The sequence below is a fragment of the Pseudophryne corroboree genome, chromosome 5, assembly GCF_028390025.1.
Source record: "Pseudophryne corroboree isolate aPseCor3 chromosome 5, aPseCor3.hap2, whole genome shotgun sequence".
NCBI classification, from domain to species: domain Eukaryota; kingdom Metazoa; phylum Chordata; class Amphibia; order Anura; family Myobatrachidae; genus Pseudophryne; species Pseudophryne corroboree.
Window position 1 is genome coordinate 792,418,970 of NC_086448.1, and position 25,070 is coordinate 792,444,039.

General features: G+C 46.2%; 1 long non-coding RNA gene across 1 annotated transcript in view; it reads left to right on the forward strand.

Moving 5' to 3' along the window:
* Positions 1-1,974: 1,974 nt before the first annotated feature.
* Positions 1,975-25,070, forward strand: part of LOC134929473 (uncharacterized) — a 181,922-nt gene continuing 158,826 nt past the window's right edge. Inside the window, exon 1 of the long non-coding RNA XR_010178578.1 lies at positions 1,975-2,642. This is a non-coding gene — a long non-coding RNA (uncharacterized LOC134929473). The remainder of the gene's footprint in view (positions 2,643-25,070) is intronic.

Genomic DNA, 25,070 nt, shown 5'->3' on the forward strand with positions numbered 1-25,070 from the left:
ATACCGCCAATAATTTTCTATCGGAGGAAACCCACGTATCATCACACACTTCATTTAATTTATCTGATTCAGGAAAAACTACAAGTAGTTTATTCACACCCTACATAATACCCTTATTTGTGGTACTTGTAGTATCAGAAAAATGTAACACCTCCTTCATTGCCCTTAACATGAAACGTGTGGCCCTAAAGGAAAATACGTTTGTTTATTCACCGTCGACACTGGAGTCAGTGTCCGTGTCTGTGTCAACCGACTGAGGTAAATGGGCGTTTTTACAAGCCCCTGACGGTGTCTGAGACGCCTGGACAGGTACTAATTTGTTTGCCGGCCGTCTCATGTCGTCAACCGACCTTGCAGCGTGTTGACATTATCACGTAATTCCTAAATAAGCCATCCATTCCAGTGTCGACTCCCTAGAGAGTGACATCACCAATACAGGCAATTTGCTCCGCCTCCTCACCAACATCGTCCTCCTACATGTCGACACACACGTACCGACACACAGCACACACACAGGGAATGCTCTGATAGAGGACAGGACCCCACTAGCCCTTTGGGGAGACAGAGGGAGAGTTTGCCAGCACACACACCAAAAACGCTATAATTATACAGGGACAACCCCTTATACAAGTGTTTTCCCTTATAGCATTTTTATATATGTAATCATATCGCCAAATAAGTGCCCCCCCTCTCTGTTTTAACCCTGTTTCTGTAGTGCAGTGCAGGGGAGAGCCTGGGAGCCTTCCTCACAGCAGAGCTGAGCAGGAAAATGGCGCCGTGTGCTGAGGAGAATAGGCCCCGCCCCCTTTTCGGCGGGCTCTTCTCCCGGAGTTTGTGAGATCTGGCAGGGGTTAAATACATCCATATAGCCTCAAGGGCTATATGTGATGTATTTTAGCCATAAAAAGGTATTATACATTGCTGCCCAGGGCGCCCCCCCCCAGCGCCCTGCACCCTCAGTGACAGTTGGTGACTGTTGGTGAAGTGTGCTGACAACAATGGCGCACAGCTGCAGTGCTGTGCGCTACCTTATGAAGACTGAAAATCTTCTGCCGCCTGTTTCTGGACCTCTTCAACTTCGGCATCTGCAAGGGGGGTCGGCGGCACGGCTCCGGGACGAACCCCAGGGTGAGACCTGTGTTCCGACTCCCTCTGGAGCTAATGGTGTCCAGTAGCCTAAGAAGCAAATCCATCCTGCACGCAGGTGAGTTTACTTCTCTCCCCTAAGTCCCTCGTAGCAGTGAGCCTGTTGCCAGCAGGTCTCACTGAAAGAAAAAAACCTAACTTAAACTTTTATTCTAAGCAGCTCAGGAGAGCCACCTAGATTGCACCCTTCTCGGCCGGGCACAAAAATCTAACTGAGGCTTGGAGGAGGGTCATAGGGGGAGGAGCCAGTGCACACCACCTGATCCTAAAGCTTTTATTATTGTGCCCTGTCTCCTGCGGAGCCGCTATATCCCCATGGTCCTTACGGAGTCCCCAGCATCCACTAGGACGTCAGAGAAAAACATATTTACCGAGCCCCGTTCCCGCTTCCAGGCCGCTGCAGTCCTCCTCCTCAGTCAGCACTATGAGAGAGACGTCATGACTGACGTCTCTCCCATAGCGCACGCCGCACAGTGACAGCGCCGGAAGCCGGAGCTCAGTACTGAGCTCCTGCCTCCGGCTGCCGCTGTGCAGGGTGACGGCCGCCCGCTGGTAACACAATCTCAGCGGGCGCCCGTCATCTCCCTGTGCGGTGCCGGGGGACAGAAGGCCACAAATGACAGGGGGGGGCACGGGCCCGAGTGCCCCCCCCCCCCCCCCCCTTGGATCCGCCACTGACTATATGTATATATAAATATACATTTTTGGGTAGAAATATACTTTTAGGGACTGTTTATGATCTATGAAGACATAAATTATTTTTTTTGGAAGACATCTACATGAGTGTAGCTGCGGGCAAACACTAGTGTATACTGTATATACAGTATATGGGCAATTCTCCTGGTGATACACGGGACAGCTACACAAATTCAAGTGATAGTACTTCTCCAAAACACCAAGATTTTAGTGGGTCTTAGGGTAAGCCAGGGGCGGATTGGAATGCCGGGACGTCGGATCAGTTTCCGCTTAGCCGGTCCCGACCTCCCCTTAGTAGCCTTCACTCACCCCTGTGTTGGGCCGGCTGCCGCGAACGGGCAGCATTGAGAAACAGTTTCTGCGCCTGAGCAGAGGCTTAAACAGGCTCAGATGTGCGGCGCTACCTCCCGTCCTTCTGCTCTCACAAGGCAGGAGGTCCCCACAGCCACGGCACTCCCTGTGTCCTGGGACCGGCTGCGGCGTCCACGGCATGACAACGTCACGGCAGCGCAGGCTCAGTGTCTGCCTGCGCTGCATGTAGCAAAGAAGAGGAGGGCCCCAGGAAGAGTAGTGCGGCCGGCGCCTGCCTCAGCCCTCCCACCATACTGAACAACTGCCGCCAAATTTCCAGGCTGCAGACATCTGCTTTTAAACATAAGATAGCTGTGCTGATCCTAGCTCCATTCAGCTTCTCCCTGGCTGTCTCTGTCTCCTGCAGGCGCTTTCAAAAGGAACCTGCCACTATGGAGGAACCGCCCCCAGCCACCATGGAGGAACCGCCCCCAGCCTTCCAACTAAAGGTAAATACACAGCTCTCCCCCCCCACTCAGATCCCAACACACAGCCCTACCCTCACACAGCCCCCCCCCACACAGCTCTCCCCCCCATTCAGATCCCCACACACAGCCCTACCCTCACACAGCCCCCCCCCCACAGCTCTCCCCCCATTCAGATCCCCACACACAGCCCTACCCTCCTCACACAGAAACCCCCACCGCTCCCCCCTTCAGATCCCCACACACAGCCCTACCCTCCTCACACAGAAACCCCCACCGCTCCCCCCCACTCAGATCCCCACACAGCCCTACCCGCCTCACACAGAAATCCCCACCGCTCTCCCCCCCACTCAGCCCTACCCTCCTCACACAGAATTCCCCACTGCTCCCCCCCCACTCAGATCCCCACAGACAGCCCTACCCTCCTCACACAGGACCCCCCCCCCCACAGCTCCTCCCCCAGTCAGATGCCCACACACAGCCCTCCCCCCCACAGCTCCTCCCCCACTCAGATCCCCACACACAGCCCTACCCTCCCCACACAGGACCCCCTCAAAGCTCTTCCCCCCACTCAGATCTCCACACACAGCCCTACCCTCCCCACACAGGACCCCCTCAAAGCTCTTCCCCCTTACTCAGATCTCCACACACAGCCCTACCCTCCCCACACAGGACCCCCTTTTGAACTTTATATCCACTTTCTGGAGAATCGCTCTGATAGATAGATTAGATTAGATTAGATAGATAGATAGATAGATAGATAGATAGATAGATAGATAGATAGATAGATAGATAGCAAAAAAAGTCCTGCATTCTCACCAGCACTCTGAGAGCAGGGCCCTCTTCCCTTATGTGCTTTTCCGTCCCTTATTTACTCAACTTCTACTCCATACACTTGAAAAAGGCACCCTTATGCTTATTTCAATGGGGGTCATTCCGAGATGATCGCAGCTGTGCTAAATTTAACACAGCTACGATCATTCACACTGACTATCCCGCCCCGCATGTCAGTGCCGCCACCCCCCACACACACACACAGAAGTGCAAAGGCATCGCACAGCGGCGATGCCTTTGCACTTCAAGTGTAGCTCCCGACCAGCGCAGCTTCAGCGTGCTGGCCGGGAGCTACTCATCGCTCCTCGGCCCGCAGCGGCTGCATGTGACGTCACGCAGCTGCTGCGGCCTGCCCCCCGTTCAGTCCGGCCACCCCTGCGTTGGCCGGACTACGCCCACGAAACGGCGACCATACGCCGCCGTTCTGCCCGCCTCCCGCCCAGCGACCGCCTCTGCCTGTCAATCAGGCAGAGGCGATCGTAGCGGCCTGACAGGCCTTCGGCCCTCTGGCATGCGCCGGCGCACTGCGGCGCTTGTGCAGTTCTGACCCGATCGCACCGCTGCGATAAACTGCAGCGTGCGATCGGTTCACAATGACCCCCAATGTCATGACAACTGGTGCAGCAATGTTTACATACCATGTACTTGTCCTGCATTGTCTTGTACTGTAAGTCGCTGTTTTCTTGTTTTGTTTTGACAATCAACCATTTGCCCCCAAAAGCCGGAAAACAGTCAAAAACGATCGTTCGTATAAGTTGGTTAAATCAAATGGATTTAACCAATTTGTCTGATCGTCCATTTTTGTCTGTTTTCCAGTGTTTGGGAGCAAATGGTCGATTGTCACTTGCTCCCATACATTATCAGATTTTGATTGCAACATAATCTTATAGTGTGTATCCAGCTTTAGAATGTGCAAGTAACTGTGCAGGTGGGGCAGATGTAACATGTGCAGAGAGAGTTGGATTTGGGAGGGGTGTGTTCAAACTCCGATCTAAACTGCGGAGTAAAAATAAAGCTGCCCCTTATTTGTGGGCAACATGCAAAAGCAGCCCGTATTTATTCTGCATGCAAAAACAGTGTATTTGCACCCCATGCGATGCAACATGATTTGTGCAGGTGCAAATTTTCTTGGTCTTATTTGCTTTATTCCCACCTCCGGCCAATTGTACCTTTAAAGTCACATTGTATAATAAATAATTATTAAAAGAAAGACAAAAGTCGGTGCAGTAAAAGCGCCTCTATATTAATGTGTTGGCCCTACAGTTATTCATGAAAAGCACACATCTTATCATTAATAATATTAATGACGAAGCAATGTCTGGGTAGGCCAAAGCCAAAAAGGCCACCACAGGTTGGATAATTATCAGTAGATAACGATGTAACAATGGGCTCGTTATTAATGTCCATAAAACTGCTTCTATTTGTTAGTCTGAGGTTATGTATTTCACATCAATAACAGAAAGAACACAAGGAAATATTGTTCCATAAAAGGTTCTAGAAAGTGACCACACATTACATTTCCTGTCCTTGCGGTGTGTCTTGGCTTTCAATGGCTTCATCAATCCAAAAAGAAAGTCTCTTAAGACGTGGAATGTGCGCTAGCTTATGGAGACAGGAGAGAAGTATAACACTGAGGAATGCACCGGCAGACCCATTATTCATGCTCCACGTATTATGATTCCTCTTTCTCCAGCGTGTGGTTTTCAGGATGAGGTTGACAAGAAAACGATGCAGGTGAGACTACTGGTCCCTCAGCACTAAACATATATTGTCTAGAGATGTGCGGCTGGCACTTTTCGTGTTTTGTGTTTTGGTTCTTATTCCCCGCTCGTGTTTTGGTTTTGGCTTGGTTTTGCCAAAACCACCCTTTAGGGTTTTGGTTTTGTACCTGGATGATTTTTGAAAAAAACATAAAAACAGCTAATATCACAGAATTTGGGTGTAATTTTGCTCCTACTGTATTATTAACCTCAATAACATTAATTTCCACTCATTTCCAGTCTATTCTGAAAACTGAACACCTCACAATATTGTTTTTAGGCCAAAAGGTTGCACCGAGGTCGCTGGATGACTAAGCTAAGCGACACAAGTGTGCGGCACAAACACCTGGCCCATCTAGGAGTGGCACTGCAGTGTCAGGCAGGATGGCACTTAAAAAAATAGTCCCCAAACAGCACATGATGCAAAGAAAAGAGAAAAAGAGGTGCAGTGTTGTTGCTGGATGGCTAAGCTAAGCGACACAAGTGGGCGCCACAAACACCTGGCCCATCTAGGAGTGGCAGACAGGATGGCAGATATAAAAAAAAAAGGCCCCAAACAGCATATCATGCAAAGATGAAAAAGAGGTGCAGTGAGGTAGCTGTATGACTAAGCTAAGCGGCAAAAACAATTGGCCCATCTAGAAGTGGCATTGCAGTGTCAGACAGGATGGCACTTAAAAAAAGTAGTACCCAAACAGCACATCATGCCAAGAAGTAAAAGAGGGCAATGAGGTAGCTGTATGACTAAGCTAAGCAACACAAGTGTGCAGCACAAACACCTGGCCCATCTAGGGTTGGCATTGCAGTCCCACTGCACTAATGGCGGACACCGGACGCACGTCTAGCACCAGCATAGTTGTTATGGCCTCAGTAATTCACTTTGCAACAGGGTATATATATATATATATATATATATATATATATATATCGTGAAGAATCAGCCCGGCACTCCTTTGAGAGTGAGTAATGGTTGCCCAGGTGCCCTCAGTGTTGGATTGAAATACGAGAAAAAGAACCAGCGGCACTCAGGGTCTTATGAGATAGTAATCTTTGTATTACAACATCAATGAAGAGAACATCGATGTTCTCTTCATTGATGTTGTAATACAAAGATTACTATCTCATAAGACCCTGAGTGCCGCTGGTTCTTTTTCTCGTATATATATATATATATATATATATATATATATAGCAGTATCAATGCAATTATATGGCAGTACCAGTGGACATATACGGCAGGATCACTGGAATTATACGGCAGGATCACTGGACTTATACGGCACGATCACTGGATTAATACGGCTGTACCACTGGACATATACGGCAGTATCAATGGACATATACGGCAGGATCACTGGACTTCTACGCCAGCACTACTGGAATTATACGGCAGGATCACTGAATTTATACGGCAGTACCGCTGGACATATACGGCAGTATCAATGGACATATACGGCAGGATCACTGGAATTATACAGCAGGATCACTGGACTTATACGGCAGTACCGCTGGACATATACGGCAGTACCGCTGGACATATACGGCAGTATCAATGGACTTATATGGCAGGATCACTGTAATTATACGCCAGTACCACTGGAATTATACAGCAGGATCACTAGATTTATACGGCAGTACCGCTGGACATATACGGCAGTATCAATGGGCATATATATACGGCAGGACCACTGGACATATACGGCAGTACCACTGGACATATACAGCAGCACAGGGACACCACCACTAGGCTGATGCAGGACAACACATCACCACTGCAATGGACTGGACTTATACAGCAGCACTGTACATATGGCAGCAGAGGACACCACCACTGTGACTGAACTGATGCAGCAGAACACACCACCATTGGACTGATGCAGGACAACACAGCACCACTGTACTGGACTTATACAGCAGCACTGGACGTATGACAGCAGAGGACACCACCACTGTGACTGGACTGATGCAGCACAAGACACGGACACTGAGGATGGAGACACGTCCTCTCTGTACACTCTCCCATGCTGGAGTGAAAATGGCGGGAACGCGCGGCTCCTTATATGGAATCCAAACCCCGCGAGAATCCGACAGCGGGATGATGACGTTTTGCCTCATTCTGGTTTCCGAGCCAGGCGGGAAAACCCGAGCCTGACTCGGATACGAGCTTGTGACGTGAAGTCCGGTAGGGTTCGGTTCTCTGAGAACCGAACCAGCTCATCTCTAATATTATCACGCCAAACAGTACTCCTCATGTAACTTCCCCAGTATAGTCTGACCAGCAGGAACAGGATAAGGGGAGATCATTCACATCCAACCTTTGTATAATACAGCACGGGTCTGATTCACATTTCTATGCAAACCCGATGGCTTGTGTACAAATCCGATGTCTGGGGGTCTGCGCAGGCACGAGTCCTGTTCTGAGCATGTGCAGAACGACTCTTGCGATATCGCCCACAGCCCTGTCAGCGGCAGCGTGACTGACATGCTGCAGTGTTTGGGGCGCCACCCGCCACTGTTCTTTAAAACGGAAGCATGTCGCCCCCCGTTTTTGAAGGCTTGACGGGTCCAGGGTCTGAGTCGTCGGAAGAAGAGTTCCTGGACCCCGTTGTCCTGATCCTACGACCAGCCAGCGTAAGCTTCAGCTTACACAGACTGGCCGGTGATGGTGGCGATGGTGATCTGAGGCTGCAGCTAAGGCTAACAGGAGCTGTCTATCTCTTACTGATGCCTCCTGCTGCATTAGATTTGTGATCACATGGAATTGCACAGCCGCTCCTTGCAGAGCCGGCCCTAGGTATAGGCAAACTAGGCAAATGCCTAGGGCATTTGATATGCCTAGGGGCACCAGCAACTTCTGCTGATTAAAATGATATGCGGCATGCCTATATTTGTGTGGAAATAACTTGAATGTAGCATTTCGTATGCAGATACAGTCACAGTTGCACACAGAATATAGGCATGCTGCATATCATTTTAATCCGCAAAAGCTGCTTGTGCATCCTAGCCACATAGTAATGCAAATAAGACGCATTTTCATAAATAAATGGCGCCCCAGCGTTAGCAGAGCTGCCAGCTGACTCATGCCAGGCATGTCCTGCAGAACTAGCGGCGGTGCTAGGGGGCACCAGCCAAAATCTTGCCTAGGGCATCATATTGGTTAGGGCCGGTTCTGGCTCCTTGCCACTGTCCAAATGAGTACCCCAGGGATCTGTACTAGGTCCAGTTCTCTTTAATATCTTTGTTGGTGACATTGCAGATGGTATTGAAGGGAAGATATGCCTTTTTGCAGATGATACAAAGATATGCAACAGGGTAGACACACCGGGAGGGGTCAAACAAATGATTGATGACCTAGGTAGGCTTGAGAAATGGTCAAGAACGTGGCAACTACAGTTTAATGCTAAAAAATGCAAAATCATGCACTTGGGTCTCAAAAACCCAAAGGCTAAGTATAGTATCAAGGGTACTATAATGGAAACTACTGAGGAGGAAAGAGATTTAGGAGTCACTATTTCAAGTGACTTGAAGGCAGGAAAGCAATGCAACAAAGCAATGAGAAAGGCAAGTCAGATGCTTGGTTGCATTGGGAGAGGAATCAGTAGCAGGAAAAAAGAAGTGATAATGCCACTGTATAGGTCATTGGTAAGGCCCCATCTGGAATACTGTGTCCAGTTCTGGAGACCCTATCTCCAGAAGGATATAAATACATTAGAGAGTGTACAAAGAAGGGCAACTAAAATGGTGCATGGCCTACATCACAAAACTTACCCGGAAAGGCTAAAAGATCTTAACATGTATAGTTTGGAGGAGAGAAGGGAAAGGGGAGACATGATAGAAACTTTCAAATATATAAAGGGTCTTAACAAAGTTCAGGAGGGAAACATTCTTCAAAGGAAAAGAAGTATTAGAACTCGAGGGCATACATTGAGACTGGAGGGGGGGAGGTTCAGGGGAAATTTAAGGAAAAATTACTTCACAGAAAGGGTAGTGGATAAGTGGAATAGCCTCCCATCAGAGGTGGTAGAGGCTAAGACTGTAGGGCAATTTAAACATGCTTGGGACAGGCATATGAATATCCTTACAAAGAATCAAGGTTAAAAAAGGGTTGAGATTGCCTAAAGGATAAAATAAAAAAGGGGCAGACTAGATGGGCCAAGTGGTTCTTATCTGCCGTCAAATTCTATGTTTCTATGTTTCAATTCCGTACACACATGAATCGGACCCTGTGTCATTTCTGAGCTGTCGCCTAGGTAACCAACTTATAAATGGTCGAGACATTTGAATATATCGATATATTAAATACATCCAATTACCGTACTGATATATTTGATCAAAATGCAAGAATTATCCATATAATTTGTATTTTATTGTTGTACGCTTCTTAGAGGATTTGTATTTTAAAAATATCTTAATAAATGTTACCTTTTATTCTCTCAATTTCAACCGTTTTCTTCTAATGAGTGTGCCAGAAAAGGGTCTTACTTTCCTCTTCTCTGTACAAAATTAGCCAGTAAGATATTACTGAACCCTTGATGCACCGCCAGCAGACTGTGGGTTATATTCAATTAAATATAAATCAAATATGAATGTATTTTAAACCTGTATTGATTTATTATATATATATTTTTATTGTATGCTGAAGCATTATATATATATATATATATATATATATATACATACATGCAAGGTAGTGTCCACACTCACGTGTTGCATATAAATTTGCTGGGGTGGCATCCAGATAGATGAGAAAAAGAACCCATTCTAACACAAATCCAAAAGAAAGCAGGAGCACTCACCAGTCTTCAAAGTAGCAAAACGTTTTATTATTCAGATCATCAGTGCAAGAATAAGATCAACGTTTCGGTCTATATGTAGACCTTTGTCAAGATGTTTATAGACTGAAAATATTACCCTTATATACCCTATATAAGCCCACCCACCAATTTATCAAAGCAACACCCCCACACCCCATACAGAGATAATAGTGATAATGAACATATCTCACATGCATATAAACGTATAGGAAACAACCATTAAAATGCCAGTCATCACCCTACCTAATTCCAGTCGTGATAATAAGCACCGATCGTGTGCGTACCATTGAAAGCACATTGATAGTCAAAGAACTCCAGCGTGCGTTCCACAGGCGTCCTCACTTCCTGCATGTGGAGCGCATCAGCTGACCGGAAGTCAGACGCTACCATAGCAACAAAGCGCCGAGACCAGATAGCACTGAATCCGATATACCCTCATAAGTATTAAGAGCACAGGCTCCCACACAAGATCAAGTGGTCTTAGCATTTATTAAAAATATCCTTACCACTCGTAGTAAAGATCATGAGGTTAAAATAATCAATCCGTCTACCGGAAGTAATACGTTGCTATAGCAACTAAACGGCATATAAGAAATATCAAAAATCTGGACTGGATAGGCAGGGCGAGATTGGTATCAGGGAGAACTACATAGTTATATATGTGCACGCATTAATGGGATGCTATAGATGCACGAATTGCACCACTTGCCGGAGTATGACAAGTGGGGAGTACTTTCACCATCCGCATACTGGTGCCAAAATATTTATCCGACACAGACTGAGCTGCACATCTGATTTTGTTGTCTACACTTTGACATGTCCTTGCTCCCTAGTCTATGTGGGCAAAACAATTCGCCCCTTTCGTGAAAGGATGGCAAACCACCGACTGTCTGTTAGAGAAGCTTTGACCAATGGTAACTCCGATAAACCGGTGGCCAGACATTTCTATGAGGCCCGCCACCCTCTTGCTACTCTGAAAAGTATGGTGATTGATAGAGTAGCACCATTGAGAAGAGGTGGAGATCGGGCAAAGCTCTTGCTGAAACGTGAGGCGGCCTGGATATATCGCCTAGACACCATAAGACCTCGTGGCCTCAATGATGCTATTCACTATGGCATTTTTCTGGAATAAACTATGACTTCGACTTCAGCACCATTTTTTCATTTTTTAATACATTTTTTTCCTTACTTTTTGCCTGTGATGGTGGCTTATCTGCGATTTATTATCCTTTTTTCTTTTTTATGTATTCTTAGACATGGTCTTTTTCTTTCCTATAACGATTTGAATATATGTGTGCTCTATTTTTGGAGCATTTTTTCCCTATAGAATTTTCCTATATGTTTAATCCAGTCCTGCTGGTTGTCTGTGTGTGCATTAATGCGTGCACATATATAACTATGTAGTTCTCCCTGATACCAATCTCGCCCTGCCTATCCAGTCCTGATTTTTTATATTTCTTATATGCCGTTTAGTTGCTATAGCAACGTATTACTTCCGGTAGACGGATTGATTATTTTAACCTCATGATCTTTACTACAAGTGGTAAGGATATTTTTAATAAATGCTAAGACCACTTGATCTTGTGTGGGAGCCTGTGCTCTTAATACTTATGAGGCTATATCGGATTCAGTGCTATCTGGTCTCGGCGCTTTGTTGCTATGGTAGCGTCTGACTTCCGGTCAGCTGATGCGCTCCACATGCAGGAAGTGAGGACGCCTGTGGAACGCACGCCGGAGTTCTTTGACTATCAATGTGCTTTCAATGGTACGCACACGATCGGTGCTTATTATCACGACTGGAATTAGGTAGGGTGATGACTGGCATTTTAATGGTTGTTTCCTATACGTTTATATGCATGTGAGATATGTTCATTATCACTATTATCTCTGTATGGGGTGTGGGGGTGTTGCTTTGATAAATTGGTGGGTGGGCTTATATAGGGTATATATAAGGGTAATCTTTGCAGTCTATAAACATCTTGACAAAGGTCTACATATAGGCCCTCATTCCGAGTTGTTCGCTCGCAAGCGGATTTTAGCAGATTTGCTCATGCTAAGCCACCGCCTACTGGGAGTGAATCTTAGCATCTTAAAATTGCGAACGATGTATTCGCAATATTGCGATTACACACCTCGTAGCAGTTTCTGAGTAGCTCCAGACTTACTCGGCATATGCGATCAGTTCAGCGCTTGTCGTTCCTGGTTTGACGTCACAAACACACCCAGCGTTCGCCCAGACACTCCTCCGTTTCTCCGGCCACTCCTGCGTTTTTTCTGGAAACGGTAGCGTTTTTACCCACACGCCCATAAAACGGCCTGTTTCCGCCCAGTAACACCCATTTCCTGTCAATCACATTACGATCGGCAGAACGATGAAAAAGCCGTGAGTAAAATTCCTAACTACATAGCAAATTTACTTGGCGCAGTCGCAGTGCGGACATTGCGCATGCGCATTAAGCGGAAAATCGCTGCGATGCGAAGCTTTTTACCGAGCGAACAACTCGGAATGAGGGCCATAGACCGAAACGTTGATCTTATTCTTGCACTGATGATCTGAATAAAAAAAAACTTTGCTACTTTGAAGACTGGTGAGTGCTCCTGCTTTCTTTTGGATTTCTATATATATATATATATATATATATATATATATAGGATTTTAATACCTACCGGTAAATCCTTTTCTCCTAGTCCGTAGAGTATGCTGGGGTCCACTTTAGTGCCATGGGGTATAGACGGTTCCGCAGGAGCCATGGGCACTTTAAGACTTTTCAAGGGTGTGAACTGGCTCCTCCCTCTATGCCCCTCCTCCAGACCTCAGTTATAGGAACTGTGCCCAGGGAGACGGACATTTCGAGGACAGGATTTACTTATAAGTTAACAGTGAGATTCATACCAGCTCACACCTCAACCATGCCGCACAACATGGCATTCAACATAATACATGCCAACAGGCATGAACAATTGCAGCAACACGCTGAAAATAACCGGAACACAACATCTGTGTAACTACAAACGTAATAACTGCAGGTACAGTACGCACTGGGTCAGGCGCCCAGTATCCTCTATGGACTAGGAGAAAAGTATTTACCGGTAGGTATTAAAATCTTGTTTTCTCATACGTCCTAGAGGATGCTGGGGTCCACTTTAGTACCATGGGGTTATACCAAAGCTACAGTACGGGCGGGACAGTGCGGATGACCCTGCAGCACCGATTGACCAAACTTGAGGACCTCATCGGCCAAGGCGTCAAACTTGTAAAACTTTGCAAACATGTTTACCCCTGACCAAGTAGCTGCTCGGCAAAGTTGTAATGCCGAAACCCCCCTGCCGTGGAATGAGCATGCTGAATCGTTCCTCTGATCCAACGCGCAATAGTCTGCTTAGAAGCAGGACACCCAATCTTGTTGGGAACATACAGGACAAACAGAGCCTCTGTTTTCCGTACCCGAGCTGTTCTTGCGACATAAATTTTCAAAGCTCTAACTACATCAAGAGACTTTGACGCAGCGAAGGTGTCAGTAGCCACTGGCACCACAATAGGTTGGTTCATATGGAAAGACGAAAGCACCTTTGGAAGAAATTGTTGGCGAGTTCTCAACTCTGCTCTATCTTCATGGAAGATCAGGTAAGGGCTCTTGTGGGACAAGGCCCCCAACTCAGACAACTGCCTTGCGGATGCCAAGGCCAATAACATGACAACTTTCCAAGTGAGGAACTTCAATTCTATCTCCTTCAGCGGTTCAAACCAATCTGATTGCAGGAACTGCAACACCACATTAAGGTCCCATGATGCCACCGGGGGCACAAATGGAGGTTGGATGTGCAGCACTCCTTTCACGAACGTCTGAACTTCTGGAAGGGAGGCCAATTGTCTTTGAAAGAATATTGATAAGGCCGAAATCTGGACCTTGATTGAACCCAATCATAGGCCCGCATCCACACCTGCCTGTAGAAAATGGATAAAACGTCCTAACTAAAAATCTTCCGTTGGAGCCTTCTTGGATTCACACCAAGACACATATTTTCTCTAAATACGGTGGTAATGCTTAGACGTTACTCCTTTCCTGGCCTGAATAAGTGCGGGAATTACTTCTTTTGGAATACCTTTTCGGGCTAGGATCCGGTGCTCAACAGCCAAGCCGTCAAACGTAGCCGCGGTAAGTCTTGATATATACGCAGGGCCCCTGCTGCAGCAGGTCCTCGCAAGGAGGAAGAGGCCGAGGATCTTCTAGGAGTAACTCCTGAAGATCTGGATACCAAGCCCTCCTTGGCCAGTCTGGGGCAATGAGGATCACTCGAACCCTTGTTCTTCGTATGATTTTGAGAACTTTTGGTATCAGTGGAAGTGGAGGGAAGACATAAACTGACCGAAACACCCACTGGGTCACCAGTGCATCCACTGCTATTGCTAGAGGATATCTCGACCTGGAACAATATCTCTGAAGCTTCTTGTTGAGACGAGATGCCATCATGTCTACTTGAGGAACTCCCCAAAGACTTGTCACCTCAGCGAAGACTTCTTGGTGGAGGCCCCACTCTCCTGGATGGAGATCGTGTCTGCTGAGGAAGTCTGCTTCCCAGTTGTCCACTCCCGAAATGAAAATTGCCGACAGAGCTCTTGCATGTCTTTCTGCCTAGAGGAGGATCTTTGTCAACTCTGCCATTGCTGCTCTGCTTTTCGTTCTGCCCTGACGGTTTATGTACGTGACTGCTGTTACATTGTACGACTGGATCTGCACGGGTTGATCTTGAAGAAGATGCACCGCTTGCAGAAGGCCGTTGTAAATGGCTCCCAATTACAGCACGTTTATGTGAAGACAGGTTACCTGACTTGACCATCTTCCTTGGAAGCTTTTTCCCTGTGTGACTGCTCCCCAGCCTCGGAGACTTGCATCCGTGGTTACTAGGACCCAGTCCTGAATCCCGAACCTGCGTCCCTCTTGTCAAAGTCAGAAAAATATCACGCTGCACATTGCCATATATGCACCTCATGCGTGTGCACGCTGCACGTGCATGAACCCTCCCGTGCGTGCGCACACTCGCCGTCAAGGGCGCACGGTGTGCGCATTTACGGTAGAGTTTGTGTGCGTCTAGCATGCGACACGATCGCTACATATTTAATCAAAATAATGTATTTTATAAGTTAATATTCCCCTGAGTCCAGCAGGTATCAGTGGGTCTCAAATGGCTCTTTGACCTTAGAGATTCCCCTTTGCATGTTGGGAGGGCTCCACATATCTTATGCATAGTTAAGCACAGGAATAGTAATTGAAGATTAATTGTATTCCGAATAAATTACACCTAAGACCAGTCTGTTTCTTTCCCGCAGACGGAATACAATAGCCTTTAATTACACTAAGCTTTGAGACTCAATGAAGAGGGCTGGCACTTTGTTTACGAATGGGGCTGGGTTTGTCTCCAGAAGAATGATTGCTGAGATGTCATTGTCTCAACTGAAAGTGGACAGTGAGACAGTATTCGCCAAACAATAGCTTCCCACAAGACAGGAATTTGAAACAAGTGTCATAACCAAGATCACATGGCCAGCTCAGCTCACTGATACAGCTAGCCCACATGCTGTGAAAGACACACCCACAGGTTGCATGCATACCTGAGAACTTGATATCAGAGCTCACTCTCCCAAAACCACAGATGGCAGATGTACTGTAGCTGCACACAGCTACCTAGCACCCAGAAGCATGGCTGGCTCGTCACCAGGACTGATCTCCTTACGAAGGCTAAGTATTGTATACACATGGCTTAATGGCATAGAATAGTTTAAATATGTGTTTGTGGTAAAGTAGTTGTGAAATGATTGGCATAGAATAGTTAGTTTGGAGATACAAATGGCTTAAGGTTAATGATGCTTGTGCAGTTGTGTGATTGTTGGGTGTTTGTGATGATACTCTATGAAATCTGTAATGAATTGGAACAGTAGACAATCTGTAGCATAGCATTTCTGGTATACATTTATGGATGGTGATTTATAACAGATTATAGTAGTTTTACATGATGCATCTTGCTGAAGGTTAGAAGTCAAAACATACTTCCTTTGGTTACTGTAGTCATGTGCTTGTAGCAATAGCAGGCTGATACTTGTGGGTACCTGGTATGGAGATACTGTGTTGGCTTGAAATTGTGAAAGGTGATTTAGATGGTTTGGAATTGTAAAATCAGCACATATGCATTATATTGAAGCTTAGACATTTTGGAATATAGTGGAGTCTTATGTCTTCTGCTATGTGATTATGGTGTAGCAAAGAATGCCATGTGTTTGGACTTGCAAATCTAAAATGGCTGCTGGCATTCCCTTTTGAACCATATGTTACAGACTTTGGAATCATGGGAGTTTTTCCCAAAATGGAGTCTAGCTTCTGTCCCATGCGGTATTTTAGGGACCATTGTGTTGTTGCTGTGTGTTGTGTATATAGGGACAGCCAGCCTGGGTGAGCTCAAGTTTCTCAACACAAAGGTTCTCAGCACTGACTAACTGCGCAGCGATCATTCCCACATGTGTAAATTCTCTGCAGACATTTTGTCTCTTATTAATGTTGTAAGCCATTCTCTCTCTCCTTCCCCTTAAATGTAATCGTGTCGTTATTGTATTTTATGTGTAGTAATTCGGTTAGGTATTTTATGTTATTTTGGTAGTGTATAACTTGTATTGTGTATTCTTTTGCAATTGAACGTTCATTCTCTCCCTTAAAGGTGTTAGAACCTTAGACCGGTATTTGAGTGTTTATTATATTGCTAAAGGGTTCTCAGAGCGTCACAGACGCTCATACAGCTTTTAAGCTAACAAGGTTACACTGCATTACATCTACACATTATCACTGCACAAAGGTTTACAGTATAAGTACATTCCGTAAGGTATAGTTATTAAAGTTTAATTCTGTGAGTATCTGCGACGCCTGTGTTCACACCCTGTGCACAGCGTCTGCTACGCTAAGGGCGTACCCTTGCGGTACTTTTTGCGCCAATTGCGTACTGTGTCTCCTAACCTTTTAGAGTGTTTTAAATAGGATAAATATATAGGCTTTATCACTCTAATAGGTGAGAACTGTGCAGCCACCACAGGAGCGAAATCCTGGCTTTGGAGGACAGGATTATCTTCTGGTGCATGTGCTGGTGGGATCCGGACCACTTGTCCAACAGGTCCCACTGGAACACTCTGGCATGGAATCGGCCAAACTGTTTGGCCTCGTAGGCCGCTACCATCTTTCCCAACAACCTAATGCATTGATGGATCGACACTCTTGTTGGTTTCAAAATTTGCTTGACCAGTCTCTGGATTTCCATAGCCTTTTCCACTGGAAAAAATACCCTCTGTACTTCTGTGTCCAGTATGTCAAAGTCAGAAAAATATCTCTATGCACACTACCATATTTGCACCTCACACAGCTCCGTGCTGCGCATGCGTACGCTCTCCCGTACGTGCGCATACTCACAGTCGCGGGCACCCGCAGGCGCACGGTATGCGTATTTACGGTAGAGTTTATGTGATCGTAGCGTGCGACTCAATCGTTACATATTTTCACTATATAATGTATTTTGTAGATCATGGTCCCTTTGATAGATTCTGAAAGTTTAGTTAATATAGCATGTTCCTGGACAGAGAGATCCCTCTTTGTATTGTACGAAGGGTCTAACAGGGGTCATACAGTGGTGTTTGGTACCCATCGGAAGAGTATTTAAATAGCAATATTCCGGTGTTGGTTTGGAGCGGATTAATCGCTCGTGCGAATAGTTATTGACATAAGAAGTTTATGTCCATTTACTATTATTTGCTCTTACTTAGTCATGCGGCGGGAAACCCAGTATCCCACCCACCTGAGCTGTTGGAAATAGTCACAGCCCACCTGTATGAATCAACCTATGACCTTTTGTTATAATGCGAGGAGGAATTCCTGTGTCCAATGAACAATGAGATTGTAGGGACCATTGAATTGTATTGTGTGTGGGGCATAAATAGACAAGCCGATCACATCCAGCTCTCACTCTTCAACGGTTATCATTGCTGAAAATCGGGAGCTGGATGTCCAGAGGCGCATGCGATCGTTTCCCCTTGTGCGTAAGTGTTTCTCCGCAACCATATTGTTCTTACTGTTATTGTGGGCCATTTCTCTCTCTCTCTCTCTTCTCCTCTTTCTCTCTTATTTTTCCCTTAAAACGTAATTGTATTGTATTGTATTTCCTGTGTAGTTATCTGGTTAGGTAGTCTATGTTATATTGTAGTGTATGACTTGTATTGTGTTAATTCTTTTGCAAGTATATCATTCATAATATATATTTATTAGGCGTTGGACCCTAAGCCCAGGTATCTGTGTATTTTTTATAGTGTTTAGTATTCTCAGAGCGTCGGTGACGCTCGAACAGCATTTGAGTTAATAAGGTTACACTGTGTTGCATTTACACTCTATCATTACACTAAGGTTTTACTGCACAATACACTGTTTATGGTTTAGATACAAAGGTTTAACATTGTTAGCGTCAGCGCCGCTGGTGATCTCCTCGTGGTCCCGAGCGTCCGCTACGCTATAGCGAATCATTACGTTAGTCAGCAGCCAATAGCGTGCCTGCCTGTGATCTCTTGGCCGTGAGCGAACGTGGCGCTTGAGCGTCTCGACTACGGCTAAGCGATTGCTACGCAACGTGCGTACCCTTACGGTACTCCATACGTAAATAGCGTACAGTGTTCTTAGACCTCATAAAGGGTTTTATATAAGATAAATATCTAGCTTTATCAAGTATCATCCCCAGAAAGGACAATCTTGTCGTTGGTTCCAATTGCGACTTTGGAAAATTCATGATCCAACCGTGTCGTTGGAGTACTGACAGGGAGAGTGCAATGTTCTGCACCAACCGTTCCTTGGATCTCGCTTTTATCGGGAGATCGTCCAGGTAAGGAATTATATTGACTCCTTGTTGCCGGAGGACCATCATCTCTGCCATCACCTTAGTCAATACCCTCGGTGTCGTGGAGAGTCCGAACGGCAACGTCTGGAACTGGTAATGGCAATCCTGTACCGCGAATCTCTGAAAAGCTTGATGAGGAGGATAAATGGAAACACGTAAGTAAGCATCTTTTATGTCTACTGACACCATGAAGTCTCCTTCCTCAAGACTGGAAATCACTGCTCTCACAGATTGCATCTTGAACTTGAATCTTTTCAGGTAAAGATTCAGCTATTTCAGGTTAAAAATTGGTCTGACCAAGCCGTCCGGCTTCGGAACTATGAAGAGGCTTGAATAAAACCCTTCTCCCTGTTGTGAGACGGGAACCAGGACAAAGACTTGATCCTGACATAATTTTTGAATTGCAGCTGTTACAACTTCTCTGTCCGGAAGAGAAGCTGGCAAGGTCGATTTGAAAAATCGGCATGGGGGGACATCTTGAAACTCCAGTTTGTATCCATGGGACACTATTTGCAAGACCCATGGGTCAAGGACAGATTGACCCCAGACCTGACTGAAAAGTTTCAGACGTGCTCCCACCCGAGCGGACTCCCGCAAGGGAGCCCCAGCGTCATGCTGCAGATTTGGCAGAAGCAGGGGTGGACTTCTGCTCCTGCGATCCTGGAGACGCTGCAGGCTTTTTTCCTCATCCTCTCCCTCTACCTGCAAAGAAGGGGTAACCTTTGGCCTTTCTGTATTTGTTGGGCCGAAAGGACTGCATCTGAGAGTGATATGTCTTTTTCGCCGGTGCAGGAGCATAAGGCAAAAATGTCGACTTACCTGTGATAGCCGCAGAGACCAACGCATCTAGCCCATCTCCAAACAAGGCCTCACCTTTACATGGGAGAGCCTCCATATTTCTTTTGGAATCTGCGTCAGCATTCCACTGGCGAATCCACAACGCCCTCCGAGCCGAGACTGCCATGGCAGCGGCTTTTGAACCTAAAAGCCGAATATCCTTCATGGCTTCTAGCATGTATGCAGCAGCGTCTTTGATATGACCTAACTTTAGGAGAATCTCATCTCTATCTATCGTGTCAGTTTCAGATGACAAGTTATCTGACCATTTTTCGATAGCACTACTCACCCAGGCACAAGTAATGGTGGGCCTGAGCAGTGTACCATTGGCCACATAGATTTTAACGTAGTCTCCATTTTGCGGTCTGCCGGCTCCTTTAGTGAAGCCGTCCCAGGAGCAGGGAGAATCACCTTTTTTGTTAAGCGTGACAGAGCACTGTCTAAAACTGGGGGTGACTCCCACCGTTTCCTGTCCTCTGCCGGGAAAGGATAAGCAACATGAATCCTTTTGGGAATCTGAAATTTCTTTTCAGGGTTTGCCCAAATTCCCTCAAAGAGAGTATTTAGCTCCTGAGAAGGAGAGAAAGTTACATTAATTTTCTTTTCTTTATAAAAATAAGCCTTTTCCTGAGGTACAGGTGGGGCCTCCGTTACTTCCAAAACCTCCCTTATAGCAACAATCATGTATTGAATGCTTTTTGCCAATTTAGGATCTATTCCCCTGGAATCACTAGTGTCGACACAGGAATCAGATTCTGTGTCGGTATCAGTTTGTACTATTTGTGCAAATGGTCTTTTATGTGACCCAGATGGGTCGCCTGCAGATGAAATAACAGAACCACTAAAAATCACATCTTCCACTGCTTTTCTCCAGTTTTCTGCATGAGACTCAGACTTATCTAATCTCTTACTAATATGATTCACACTATCACGTAATTCTTTCACCCATTCAGGCTCACGGTGTGCCGTCAGATCCACCACATTACAACTCTGTGTCCCTAAAATGGCTCCCTCAGGGGAAGAGCTCCCTGCCTCAGACATGTCACACACGTGCACAACCACACCACAGACACTCTGGGACTTATAGGGGACAGACTCACAGTAAAATCTGTCAGAAGGACACAGATAGGATTTGCCAGTTCACAACCCAGTGCCAGCAATAAAATGTCTGTGACACACAAAATGTCCACAGACCTGCAGCGCGTTTATGATGATAATTATACCATGTATAGCACCAAATTCCACTGTGCCCCCCCTGTTTTGCACCCTGATACTTAGTTCAGCAGTGGAGGAGGATCAGCGTTCTTCTCTGCAGCCTGGAAGGAGAGAAAAACGCCCTTAGCAGTGTGCTGGATGCCCGTAATGGCGCGTTTCCCCTCAGACTTAATGCTACTAATATTTACACTGGCAGGGGTAGGACTGTGCCACAGCAACTTATGCCCCTTATTTATGCCAGTGTACAAGGTTTCATGCTTCCCAGGGCGCCACCCGCGCCCTGCACCCTGCAGTGCCTGTGTGTGTGGGTAGCATGGCGCGCAGCGTTCCTGCCCGCTGCTCGGTACCTTTCAGCCATCACGATGTCTGAAGATCCTCTTCTTCTTACACTCACCTGTCTTCTGACTTCTGGCTCTATAAGGGGGGTGACGGCGGGCTGTGGGAGAGAGCACATAGCTGCAGCTAGCGTTCAGCATCCCTTCAGGAGCTAATGGTGTCCTGTCAGCCAGAAGCAGAACCATGAAACTTTTTAGGAAATTGGTTCCTACTTCTGCCCCCTAAGTCCCACGAAGCAGGGAGACTGTTGCCAGCAGTCCTCCCTGAAAATAAAAAACCTAACTTAAAGTCTTTCAGAGAAACTCAGTAGAGCTCCCCTGGAGTGCATCCAGTCTGCCTGGGCACATTTCTAATACTGAGGTCTGGAGGAGGGGCATAGAGGGAGGAGCCAGTTCACACCCTTGAAAAGTCTTATAGTGTCCATGGCTCCTGCGGAACCGTCTATACCCCATGGTACTAAAGTGGACCCCAGCATCCTCTAGGACGTATGAGAAATATATATGTCTTTTTGAATAAAAGATTTAATGTAAATCTGAATGATAGTCTCTATCGGCATAAGCAGCGCTCCTGATTTTGTACGGGGAGGTTTTTTTCGTCCCTGTGAGTAGTATATTCAATTAAAGTCAGATCTATTCCGACATGATTTTGTCAGAATGGATCCGATAGGACCTATTCAATGACCATCTCAATCCGACTTTTAAAAAATTCGGACTGAGATGAAGGTGCTGAGAGGGAGAGAGCAACGGGGAGAGCAGCGGCTACAGCAGCGTAGCCGGAGGATGTGGCACCACCGCCAGACCTCACGGCAGCTTCCACCCAGCTCCAGCAAGCGGGACCTTGCTTGATGGAGCCAGGAGGACGCTGCCGTGAGAGGCGGTGGTGCCCCATCCTCCAGCTAAGCTGCTGTAGCCACTGCTCTCCCCCGTCTCCCCGTTGCTCTCTCCCCGTTTCTGACAGAAGCACGCGGATCCACGTGCTTTCTCGAATTCCCCGACTTGTCGGATAAAAAAGCTGTGGATTGAATAGGTCGGAACCCCTTCCGACCTGAAAAAGTCGAAAACTGTTGTCTTTCCAACAAGACGGCAGTTTCGACAGCAATTGAATATACCCCTGTATAAAGACAATTTAGTCCACACAAATCACAGAAACGTTGGTATTTATCATTTTCACACTGTCTTTTTTCCAGTGCGGGAACACACCCACTACTTTAATGGTAACTTATAAATGGTCACAGTTTTTGTAATGGATTTCTCTAGGTTGTACAGTGAAACGATCTGAAAACTGATATATTGTTTCTCGTCTGGACACTGACTACTTGGCCATCCTATGGCCCTATCTGGACTTGTCTTCATCATCATCATCATCATCATCATCATCATCATCATCAGGACACGGGTAGAGTTCTTAAATCTTGGATATTGCCAGTATGACATATGTCAATATGAATTGTACAGCATGAAAGTCATTAGCTTTGTGTCCAAAACAAGTTGTGCCCAAAACCAACCGCAACAGAGTTTTTTGCTCTTCCCAATAATATTAGTAATTAGCTGCTAGAATATGTATCTAAAGGCCCATATACAAGGGAGAGATGTGTGCTGAGCAAACCGCTCAGCACACATCTCTCCCGCCACTCAGCACAGCGCGATGTGTGCTGAGCGATGCGGGGGAGGACGGGGGGGCCGCTCATTTCACCCAGCGGGTGAAATGAGCGACGTGCTAGATTGAGCCTGCATGCAGGCCAATCTAGCACCGGCGATAGCAATGTACGGGACCGCACATCTCTATCGCTATGGGGGATAGAGACGAGTGATCTGTGCTTAAAATCTAAGCAATCTAGTCATATTGCTTAGATTTTAAGCATGGATCTCTCCGTGAGTACCCCCTTTAAGGAATAATTGCAGAGACAGGATGTCTGATTTGTAAAAAAAAAAAAAAAAAATGTTCAAAAACTTTGGACATAAACTATGTTTTAAGAAATAAATATAAACCAAATAAACACATCATCCTAATATGCTGCGTTCTGTATCCGTAATGAAACTTGCATCCAGCGTCTTTGGCGTATATTTGAAACATATTTGTCTAACCTCTTTATATGCACATATAACTGTGCTATTATCCCCCAGTGCTGTAAGATATTTAAATACACAGTTGGATTTCGTAAAGGACAATTTTAACTAGCGAATCGTGCGTCGCAGGAAATTGTTGCTATTATAGGGAAGTACACTATGTAGAGATATACAAAGCATGTAAATCATTTCTCTGTTTGTTATTAACCATCAACTAGTAGAACGCTTTTCCCGTTTCATTTGTAACTATATATTTTCTTTATTAATGAAAATATATCTGCTGATTTTCATATATGAAAGAATTATGATGAAATATATTATTGTTATTCTGACTATATAATGCTTATTAAGTATTTCCTAAGACAATAAAGATTATTCATAAACTACAAAATGTGCATTTAATTTTGTCTGCCTCAGGCATCAGATTTTTCACGCCTACGTTTCGCTTTTAATAACCCCCTCCCCCTTTACTACAAGTGCCGTAGGACCACATCTGGCTTTGCAGAGCTAAGTTGACTATAATTGGTGCAGAGTATCTTGCATAATTTACAAAGCAATAGGCAAAGTGTAGCACGCCAGCTGCTGCAGAACTACACATCCCAGCATGCTGTTCCACAGGTTATCAGTTGGGGATGTTAAAACTGTGGCAGGGAATTCTGGGATGTGTAGTTTCACAGCAGCTGCAGTTACGCGTCGCCTACCCCTGTTTTAGGACACAATCACTTTATTCATTTTAAAGTTTCTTTTTACTGTTTTACCATATTAACACATACTATAGTAATACCCCTTTCATACCCCTTTCACATCACCAAAATAACCCGGATTATTGCTGGTTTGTTGCCGGGACGACCCGGGTCGGGGTTCAAAGTGCCAAAGTGAATAACCCGTGACGATCAACCCGGCATTTCAACCCGAGTTAAAAGAAGGGTTAAACACGTGTCGGACCCGGGTCGCTGTGCAGTGTGAAAGCCTCTGACCTGGGATATTCAACCCGGTTGTCAGAAAAAGGTGCTGATTGGTTGTTTATGTGTCTGCTCAGAGCAGGGCCGTAACTACGTGTGTGACAGGTGTGCCTGGCACACAGCGCAGTTTCCCTGAGGGCGCACGGCCAGCGGCTTGTAATGAGTCAAATTGACTCATTACAAGCCGCCTTTTCTGTGCTGTGTGCGCCCCGCTGGTGAAGAGCAGCAGCTTCGGAGGCAGGGAAGGAAGAGGAGGGAGGGGGACTGGAGCTGCAGCAGCGCTATGTAATTGGTAGTAGCACCGCTGCAGCAGTCCCCTCTCCTTCCGCATTGGCTGCCCGGCGCTGCTGTGAATGCTGGAATGCGCTTCCCTCATCCCAGCATTCACAGCGCCGGGCAGCCAATGCGGAAGGAGAGGGGACTACTGCAGCGGCGCTACTACCAATTACGTAGGGCTGCTGCGGCTCCAGTCCCTCTCCCTCCTCCTCCTCTCCCCTGCGGCTGCCCGGGATCTCTGCCAGCACGAGGAGCCTGACTGCCAGCTGGGAGAGATGGTAAGTATCTCTCTCTCTCTCTCTTTATTTCTGTCTCTCTCTCTCTCTCTCTCTCTCTCTCTTCCTCTCTCTCTTCTGCCACAATATGTAAAAGGGGGACTGGCAGCCGTAATGTGTAAAAAGGGGGACGCTGTCTGCCGTAATGTGTAATAAGGGGG